This window comes from Lepidochelys olivacea (assembly GCF_965140295.1).
Source record: "Lepidochelys olivacea isolate rLepOli2 genome assembly, chromosome: 24".
NCBI lineage: Eukaryota > Metazoa > Chordata > Testudines > Cheloniidae > Lepidochelys > Lepidochelys olivacea.
This window is the reverse complement of record NC_140434.1, coordinates 2,150,908-2,160,927: the sequence shown is the minus strand read 5'-3', so window position 1 is coordinate 2,160,927 and position 10,020 is coordinate 2,150,908. Positions and strand designations below refer to the sequence as shown.

Sequence of the window (10,020 nt, the reverse complement as noted above, 5' to 3'; positions counted from 1 at the left end):
TAGCAATCCTCTGGTTTCCTTTCTCCTGCATTCCTCATTTACCAGTCTCCGTGAGTTAGGTGCATAAATACTTTGTGACTCAGGCCCTGTTGGTAACAATTTAGTCCAGCGCAGGGAGCCAGTGCCTGTGCACTACCATTCGAGCCTATGGTTCCCCTTTTAGTGCCAACTAACACCAGTCAGGTGTTCGGTATCCCGTCTCATCGGGAACAGCTCAACCTTGTCAGTCACAGTTTAATGCCTGACAAAGGGAGCCTGGTGTGATCCAGATGGGCAATGCCAGAGCTTAACCAGTTCCTCCCATTCCCTCCCATGCCCTGAGCTTAGCGAGCAGCCTGGTGTCCTCCCACAAGGTACTCTCACCTCTCATCATTTTTAATTCCCTGGGCTTCAGATTCAAGCGTAAGAAATCAGAAACCTTATAGGGGTGTGGCCTTGGTTTTAACAATGCACATGGAGCTTTTTCCGTTGTGCATCTCACACCAGTTTGGAAAAGAAAAACAGTCGTTGATAAACATTCAGATTAGGGAAACCTAAATAACCCCATTTTCTTTATACACCCTGGGCTGCTGTTTTGAAGCAGGAGATGTTTTTTTTATTGGACACTCATGTGTGAGCATGTGCTGTGACATACCAGTGATCGACATCCAATTCCCCAGAAAGGCTCAGAGCTTGGATAAAATCAGCCGTGTCACAAAATGTGAGCGAGGCTAGCAAGTTCATAGTTCTAGCCTGATCTAATACTGTGCATTTAACTTCCATAAAGGGTGTGGGGAAGAATACATGAACACATTTTCATTTAGATGTTCTTTGATTCATTATTCCTCAGACGTCCTCTGCGACACACCTATCTGCTTTTGTTCACATTCCACAGCTGGAGAAACTGAGGCACAGAGGCATCCAGGGATTTCCTCACAGATGTGGGAAGTGATTTGCTCGAGTTCACACCGTGAGGCCCTGGCAAAACTGGGATTAAAACTCACAATTTCCAGACTCCCAGCCTTTCTGACTCTGTTACCCCGCCATGGAAACCCCCTCATGTCTTGCTGGTGTGATGACTTACAGCTCTCCGCCCATGCATTTCCTTTATAGAAAATATACCTTTGCCCTCTAATATGGGACCCGTCACATGGAAACATTCTTTGAAAAACAGAAACACGAGACTTTCCATTTTGATCCTGTCAATAACTCATCTAAGCCAGTGTCATGCCTCTGCCAGTGACCAGCAACAGCTGCTTCAGAGGAAGGCTCAAGAAACTCTGCAGAAGGCAGTTGTGGGATAACCTGCCCATAGGAGAAGTTTCTGACTCATTTCTATTAATTACTCAGACCTAATCTCCATTATTGGCTAATGCCCTGAGGCAGGAAAGTTTATATCCCTGCCAAACAAAGTGAAATAAGCCCGTCTCAGTCTACCGCTGCTCAAGGGTACGGCACACACCATTGTGCTTGGATTGCCCAGGAAACGCACCAGCTTCTCACTCTCCTTCGAGATACAAGGGTGACTAGCACATTTACAGCCTGGCCTCCTGAGGAATAAAGCCTTGCACAATCTACCAATGGGCATTTCATCTTCAGATCAAAGCACTCATGGAGAACTAATGTCCTGATAGCTCTGAGACCACTGTTCTTACCTCCTGCAACAGAGTCCACTCTTCTCTAGCCTCCCCTCATGGCCAGGCACGGCCTCACCTCTTTCCCGCGGGGGAAAGCCCCTGCTAATGCTCACTCCAGTGCTGTGGTGGTTTCTCTGTAGGGTGACCAGACAGCAAGTGTGAAAAATCGGGACGGGGGTGGGGGGTAATAGGAGCCTATATAAGAAAAAAACCCAAAAATCGGGACTGTCGCTATAAAAACAGGACATCCGGTCACCCTATTTCTCTGCCTTACGAGCTGGAGGGACCAGAGAGGCCCGCTTCAGAGACCGGGTAGGATGTAGCCCAGGGGCAGAACTGCACCGTGTGGTGGGTGTATTTGGTCAGCGTGGCGTGGATGGCCCCCGCTGACCCAGCAATGGGACCTTCGCCTCCCACCACTGTCAGGGCCCTGGGCTGGAACGCAGTGGAGTTGGGGGGGGGGCCTGCGTTCCCCTCCCCAGGCCAACCTACCTTGGGTAGCAGAATCACATGCTACAAACCCGTACTGACGCTCCCCGGCCTGAGGGGCGCGCTACGGACTCGCGCCGACGCTCCCCGGCCTGAGGGGCGCGCTGCGGACTCGCGCCGACGCTCCCCGGCCTGAGGGGCGCGCTGCGGACTCGCGCCGACGCTCCCCGGCCTGAGGGGCGCGCTGGGGACTCGCGCCGACGCTCCCCGGCCTGAGGGGCGCGCTGCGGACTCGCGCCGACGCTCCCCGGCCTGAGGGGCGCGCTGCGGACTTGCGCCGACGCTCCCCGGCCTGAGGGACGCGCTGCTGATTCGTGCTGGAGCTCCCCGGCCTGAGGGACGCGCTGCGGACTTGCGCCGACGCTCCCCGGCCTGAGGGATGCGCTGCTGATTCGTGCCGGAGCTCCCCGGCCTGAGGGACGCGCTACGGACTCGCACCGACGCTCCCCGGCCTGAGGGACGCGTTGCTGATTCGTGCCGACGCTCCCCGGCCTGAGGGGCGCGCTGCAGACTCGTGCCGGCACACTTTCTCCGCTAATTCCCCAGAGCCCGAAAGGTGTGACTGAGGCCTGCCTGTGGGACCATAGCTCTCCATCGCCCCTTTGGGGCTTGGTGGACCGATTGAAACCTGTCACAGATCCCTTCAGGCTCCTCTGAAGGAGCCTTCCAGTGAGTGTAGATGTTATGCGTCCCATCCCAGAGCTGCCTAAAGGAGCCTTTGTGGAACTGAGATTCAGGCCTACAGATGGTTAAGAAGAAGCCAAGAGGAAGGGAGGCATTCGAGGAAACAGTCGCAAAGTGCAACCTGGGAAATGCAGCTACAGGGCAGAGAGCCTGAGGTGCTGAGCACCTCACACAGCAGGGAAAAGCAGGGAAAAACACACACAGCAGGGAAAAGAGTCAACAGAACACGCAGTGGCCAGTGGAACGAAGGGATCAGTGCTGAGTTACTGTTCCATCTGCAGCCATGGAGAGAAAGAGAGAGACTGAGCAGGGACATTGTTGCCTAGCCCCTCAGTTCCTGGCTATATTTTGTCCCCCATTTCCTCCTCTTTTTTAGTCCTTTTACTCCATGTTAGACACCCTCCTAACCAGCCACTTTGAACCCTTCTCAATCCCTTGGTTTTAAAAACACTGACTGGAGTAAGTAAACATGCGATATGATGTATGGCTATCATGCATGGAAGGGATTTTTATTGCTTTTACAAAATGTCTCTACAAATGTCGGCAGAACCTAAGCTAAACTTCCTAAGGTTACTTTCCTTGTGAGGATTTCCGCTCAGGGTGCAAACCACGTCTCTGCACAACCACAGGGTAGCACTTTGGCTTCTAGAGCTTGTGAGTCAGCTATTTCTGCTAACGAATGAATGGAAAATACTCTGTACCCAATACCACATGCTAAGGGCCTGATCCTGAGCAGGGTTAAATCAGCTTAGTTACACTAACTTCATCGGAGACATGCTGACTTACACCAACCTTGGATCTGCCTCTAAAACCTGAACCTGAGAAGGAGCCAGAATTTACCAATGAACTTTGCCAAAGAGCCACAGTCATACATCAGCAGCCCCCACATCCACTACCCCTCTCCAGCCTCCAGCGCCTCCAGCCCACCGGCAGCCCCGCCAATCAGCGCCTCCCCCTTCCTCCCCATGCCTCCCGCCTACCACAATCAGCTCTTTCGCAGTGTGCAGGAGGCTCTGGTGGGGAGGGGAGAGGAGCGAGGGCATGGCAAGCTCGGGGGAAGGGGCAGGAGCCTTGGGGGTAGGGATGGAGTGGTGGCAGGACCTGGGGCAGAGCAAGGGGTTGAGCAGTGAGCACCCCACAGCGTATTGGAAAGTTAGCTTCTGTAGCTCCAGCCTTGGAGTCAGCACCGATGCAAGGAGCCACATATTAACCTCTGAAGAGCCGCATGGGGCTCCGGAGACAGGTTGGCCACCCCTGCTTTATGCTAGAGTAGTTTCTTCCCCAAAACCCTTACCTAAAGCTGGGCTATGAGGTTATTCCACGCCACTGGGGAGGTTCCAGTTCCCTATTTTCAATTCAGAGTAATAGGAACTGGGGATCAGACAAATGTCTGCTCTGCAGTTCTCACCCTCACCTTCCCAAGCATCAATTCACCAATGCCGGCAACTTAAGAACCTCAACAACAAAATTAGGGGAAAACTCCTTAGCATTGCTAAGAATCAGAATCAATGTACAATATTAGTCCTAAATGACAGCGATCACTAACATGACATCTCAATTGTATCGAGAGATTGATTCAACTCAGACTTACCCAGTCGCCAAGGAGAGTAAGTCGAGAGAAGTGGTTAGAAAAACCTGGGCTCACAAGAGCTTTTATACTGTCTAGCAGACCTCCGGGAGGATCTGAGACAGCCTTTGTGTATGAGATCCTGCTTAGTTACCAAACAAATTTTGTTGCGCACATCAGTCTTTCCACTGATATAATGATTTTCCTTATCAATATTAATCTATTTCCAATCTCATATGGAACAACAACCATATGATACACCCTGCAGAAGTCTTTGATATGAAAATTTTCATGGGAGATCTACATTCCTGTTATTTTCTTGACTTCACTGGAGTTACACTGGGAATGAATCTGAAGGAAATTGAGCTAGATCAGTGCAACACGTATAGGAATCCAGTCCAGTCCTTTAAATACATGCGGGTATTGGTTAGGGACATTGTGGCATATACCACTGCAGTTCTTTAGAATCAGGGAGCCTTCACCCCTGGCAGAGGGGCAATACAAGGCCTATGAACAACATTCACTTTCAAAATAGGTCTTCTCAGACATAAGTTTGCATAGACTTTTGTTCTGCCTTGGGGTGAGTTTCACCTTATCGGGATAAGAAAATCATCTCTCAATAGGCCTCCCCTTATCAGGGTGATCATCAAAGCAGAACCATACACTTCTGTTTATTGAATTGCTGCTCACTGTTTGTGTTGAATGCTGGTGGTACAGTGTTTTCTAAGGGCTTGGAGTTACAACCTCAGCACTCACATCTTCATCCATGAGCACCTACGAGAACTGAGGTCTCCTGAGAAAATGCAGATGATGTAGCCCACGAGAAACACAAAAGAGAGGGAGAAAAGGCAGGAGATTGATATGGGATGATATTACACCAATTCAGGCTCTGACCAGCCAAAGGACATGCTTCCAGATCCCTCTCTTGCAGAAAGTGTTCCAGCAATAATACTTACTCAGTTATAGACATCCCAAACAGCGCTTTGGATTGCTGGGGTCATGAAAGTCACAGTCGGACAAATTTACACCAGCTGAGGATCTGATGCATAACCTTTAAAATGCAATTTTATACAAAAGAGAAATATATCACTGCTATTCAAGGAAAATCAAATAGCTACAAATTCTGAGGCTAGAAATCATGACCTGATTAAGGTGTAAACAGGAGAGAGATAGAAATATATGTTTTAAAGAAAATCTATTACTCAAAAGATGGGCATCTTCCAAGAATAACAAATTATTATAATCATGCAACACTTTGCATATATAAAACTTTAATGAGTGTTTGTGAAGTGCTTTTAGAGCCTGAGTTTTGAGCAAGCCTCAGAACATACTGTGGGAGTGTTGTTTTTATCCTCATTTGATATGCAGATAAACAGGGGGAAATTGAATTGGAGATCACAAAATAAGTCAGCTGAAGAGAAAGAAGTAAAACCCAAATGTCCTGACAATTCGTGCCACATGTTACTCTCTGGGTTGAGCACTATTAGCCTGCATTGCAAGACAATGTTAGTAAAGTGTCTTCTTAATAACATTTGGTGGTTTTGGCTTCTTAACATGCAATTTACATGACTGTAATTGTTAGAGAGCCTCAGTCATTTCCTTGTTATGTTTGGCAAGCATCTAGATGATTCTTTTTCTGATCAAAGCAAAAACAAAGCTCACCTATATACTGTATTGTTCCACTTTAACTTGGCCTTCCTAATCCATGGCGACAATAATTCACCAAAGGAATGGTAAGTATGTCAATTACATAGTTGATCATAGTATGTCAATTACATATTTGGTGGTGTAGGATCAAAAACTTTTTTTTAGAACTCAAATATCAAAGTTTGTGAGGAGACACGTACGGTCACTGCTGTGCAGAGGAACCAGGAGATGATTCCTTTAGAAACTTGTCAAAACATAACAAACAAAAGAACCCATGAATGAGTCTCTCTATGAATTACTCTCTTGTTAGTGATTTGTTTAGAATCCAACAAAGTGAAGGGTCTGACAGGGTTCAGGATCAATGGGAAGTATGTGGCACTTGTTAAGACTAACGTGTCTACTTCAGTCTCTGCAGCTTACTTCCTGTAAAACCTTATTCTCAATGTGTCTTTGTTTATCCACGTATAAAACAGGGATGATATCACTCATTATGGATGTTCCACTTCCTTGGCACTCTGGATATCAAACCTCTTCGCAAACACTCATTAAGGCTTTTGATGTCTAAAATATTGTATAATGATACTAATAATAGTTTGTAGCAGGAAAACACCCTTGTATTGAGTAACAGAGTCACTTTACAAGGAATTAATATTCTAGATCATTCCTGTCAGTCCACTAATCAGATTGTGATTTTCCCTTCAGAATTTGAAGCTTTGCATTTCCTTTCATTATACAAATTCCTCAGAGCAGGAGACTGACCAGCAAAGATCAGCATAGCCCCATAATCTTTGAAGGTGTTCAGAGCCTTTGAATCACAACAAGGCTTCTCACCCTTGCCTGGTTACAGGAAACATCCCATAGAGACTCTGGTACGCTCGAAAAATCATTCTCGTCATAGTAGACAAGCATGCTGCAAGCTCAAGGTCTTGCAACATGCCCTAAGGCTGATGAGATTTTTCAATTAATCTAATCTAAGCCCATAGCCTTAGCCAAGAAAGACACATCTCCATCTTTCCTGTCTTTTCCCTGAGGCTTTATCTGCTGCTTTTTCATGCAAGACAAGAATTGTGTTGGATGTTCTTGGATGGAGATTGTGTTACGGATGCCAGAAACGTAAAAGGTTTATCTCAAAGGCTTTATCAAACATAACTTGTTTTCACCCACCTCCAACCCTCACCTCAAACCAAGAGCAGCCCTGCAAGAGGAAGCACAGTGAGCTTCTGCCATGGGGATCACCCTGATCCCACCGCACTGGTGCCACAACTGAAGTTCGATTATGAACTGAATTTCTAATCAACATAAAGCGAAACCCATCCCTAAGCGGAGAGTCAGCACAAACGCCTGTGCAAATCTCAGGTCCCTGTTAAGATCTTTTTTGAAAGCATGTGTGACTAAAGTGGTTCAGAGGCCTTACACTGTCCTTCTGACCTACGGAAATTTCAAGCCATACAGCCTAAATGCTCTGTTCCTCCTAGGAAATTCCATCAGGGAGACTGCCCTGGGCCCCCACTACATACCAATACATATCAGTGTAGCTTTTATCAGACCAAACTGGAATCCTCTGCATGATAACAGATTGTGCAACAGATACCGTTCTTAATAGCCAGGTCATTCCTGAAGTGACTCTGATGGGTTCACCAGATTGATATCAGGAACAAATTGGTTCCATAAAACTTTCAAGATGCATGCAATCCACGTGAGGTACATAACTCAATAATCCTGAAGACTGAAGAAACCAATTATAAATATTGAAGGAGTGACGTCTGCAGCAAAATATTTTTTCTAATTAAGACCTCAAGCAAAAAGGGTGTCTCAGATTCTCCAGGCCATCTAAGAACCAGTATAAAAGGGCTCGCGACTCAGGGTTCTTTAACCACTTCTCTTGACGTCTCCTCCTCAGTGAGCTGGGTAAGTGCGATTTAACTGAACCTCTCCATAGCTATCCAGATGTCGCGTTAGTGATCATTTAAACTGTGGGCTTAATCTTGCACATAGACTCCGATTATTGTCTATGTTCAGGGTGTTTCACTAAAAAATGTGATTATTAAGTTGCAGGCATTGGTGGATTCATGGTATACAAGTGAAGGTGGCAATTTTTTGCGGAGGTACATAGGCATTTGGGACACAAATTCTGTTTATTTTCACTAAGAAATAGGCATTCAAATCCCTTAGGCAGCTTTGAAAAAGCTCATAAACCACTTTTAACTTCGTGGTGTTAGAAACAACCCCCACCTTGAGTTAATTACTCAGTAGACCAAGTCTGTGTTCTTCCAATGTATTCTGCAGCAGGTCGTACTCAACAGCAGCTCAGGCAGATTGCTACATTAGATGGATCTCTGCTCTGAACCAGTACGGCAATTTCTGTGTTCTTATGTGCTCTGCTAGCAATGATAGGTGCAGATCCCCAGCTGGTGTAAGTTAGCTTAGCACCATTCATCTCCGTTGAACAGTGGCAATTTCCGCTGGCTCGGGCTCTGGTCCTTAACGTTTTGTACTGACGAAGAATATTTTCCATACATACATGGTCAAGTATTGCTGACTCGCAAGCTTTAGAAGCCAAAGTACCACGCGCTCTCTCTTTCTATGTGGCCCCCATTTCAATGGGAACTGAGCTTTGACCCGTTTATTCCACTGGCTCTAAGGCATTATGGTGACTCTTTTCCTTTCTGTGTGTTTCAGGTTTAGTTCCAACGCACGGAGATGTTGTTCCCCCACCAAAAAAAGATTTGCAAACCTTGGTGCTGTAAACCGCACCAAAAGATTTGTAAACCTTGGTTCTGTAAACCGTGGGGTTATGGGGACTCAAGCGGTTACGGAGGCGATTATGGACACTGGCCGCCATGCTGCTGGAAAAAGCCATTCAAGTGCTGCTACCCCTGCCCCTACCCCGGCTGCTACCCCCACCCCTATCCCTGCGGCCCCACAAACCTGTATCCATGTTTCGCTGAGGAGGAATAGCCATGGAACAAGGAACAACTAGCAAACGAAAAGCAAGATACCGATTCACGGCTGAGCTCATGGACAACGGCTTTGGGAAATGCTGAGTGCCCACAACTCCCAAGGGAGCTGTGAGTTCTCAGCACCGCAGGAAACCTGCACCAGATTTCTATTTGCCAGGGAACACTTTAGGACAGTTTCCTCTAATACTGCCACTCTCTCCTTTACTCTAGCTATCTGACGGCCCGAATCTCAGCTCCATCATGGCCCCTTTCGGCCTCTCTGACAGTGTCAATGCAGCAGGGGCCTGTGAGTTCATACAAATGATATTTACACTCACTCGAAGGCTCTTTACAAACCAACGTCCTGGGACGTAAGTGTCAATGAGAATTAGGGCCTATGTTTTCTAGCCTTTCCATAAATATGTACCATTTGTTTCCAGTTTCAACACTGCTACAGAAGATGTATAACAGAGAAAGAACTTAGTCCTCTCCTGATATTGTGCTTTGTCTAATTAGACTGGGGCTGGGATAACGCAATTAACTGAAAATGGCTGCAAACAGGATTTGATTGTCAAACTCTACAGCAGCACCAAAGAAAGAACAACATCTGATGGGAAATGCATCACCTGGGAGCAGTTCATTTGTTGTAATCCTGGAAAACCTGGCAATGTATTTTCTACTCTGCATTCTGTCTGTTCTTATGTAATCCTATCATATTAGCATTAAAGGGATTCTGCAACATGATATCAATTCTCTGGTTTCCGTTCAGCTCCATTTCTGTGAGTTGGTTGCCTAAATCCTTCATGAATCTGGCCTTGTGGGTAACAATTCACTCCTGCAGAGGGACCCAGTGCCTGGGCACTACTTACAAGCCCATAGTGAAAAGAGAATCAGGTCTGGCAAGAGGCTGTAAATCAGAAGAGGTATTACCCTGCAATTCCCCTGCTAGTGCCAGCTAATGCCAGTCGGGTGTTCGGTATCCCGTCTCATTGACCTTGTCAGTCACGATTTAATGCCTGACAAAAGGAACTTGGTTGTGTGTTCCACATGGGCAATGTGAGAACTTAACTGGTTCCTC

At 46.8% G+C, this 10,020-nt stretch overlaps 1 long non-coding RNA gene across 1 annotated transcript; it reads left to right on the top strand.

The window, feature by feature from the left end:
- The first annotated feature begins 7,874 nt into the window (after positions 1 to 7,874).
- LOC311512427 lies at positions 7,875 to 9,686 on the top strand. The gene is made up of 2 exons (XR_014709454.1): positions 7,875 to 7,911; positions 8,683 to 9,686. It is a non-coding gene; the product is annotated as an uncharacterized lncRNA (long non-coding RNA).
- Positions 9,687 to 10,020: the final 334 nt, after the last annotated feature.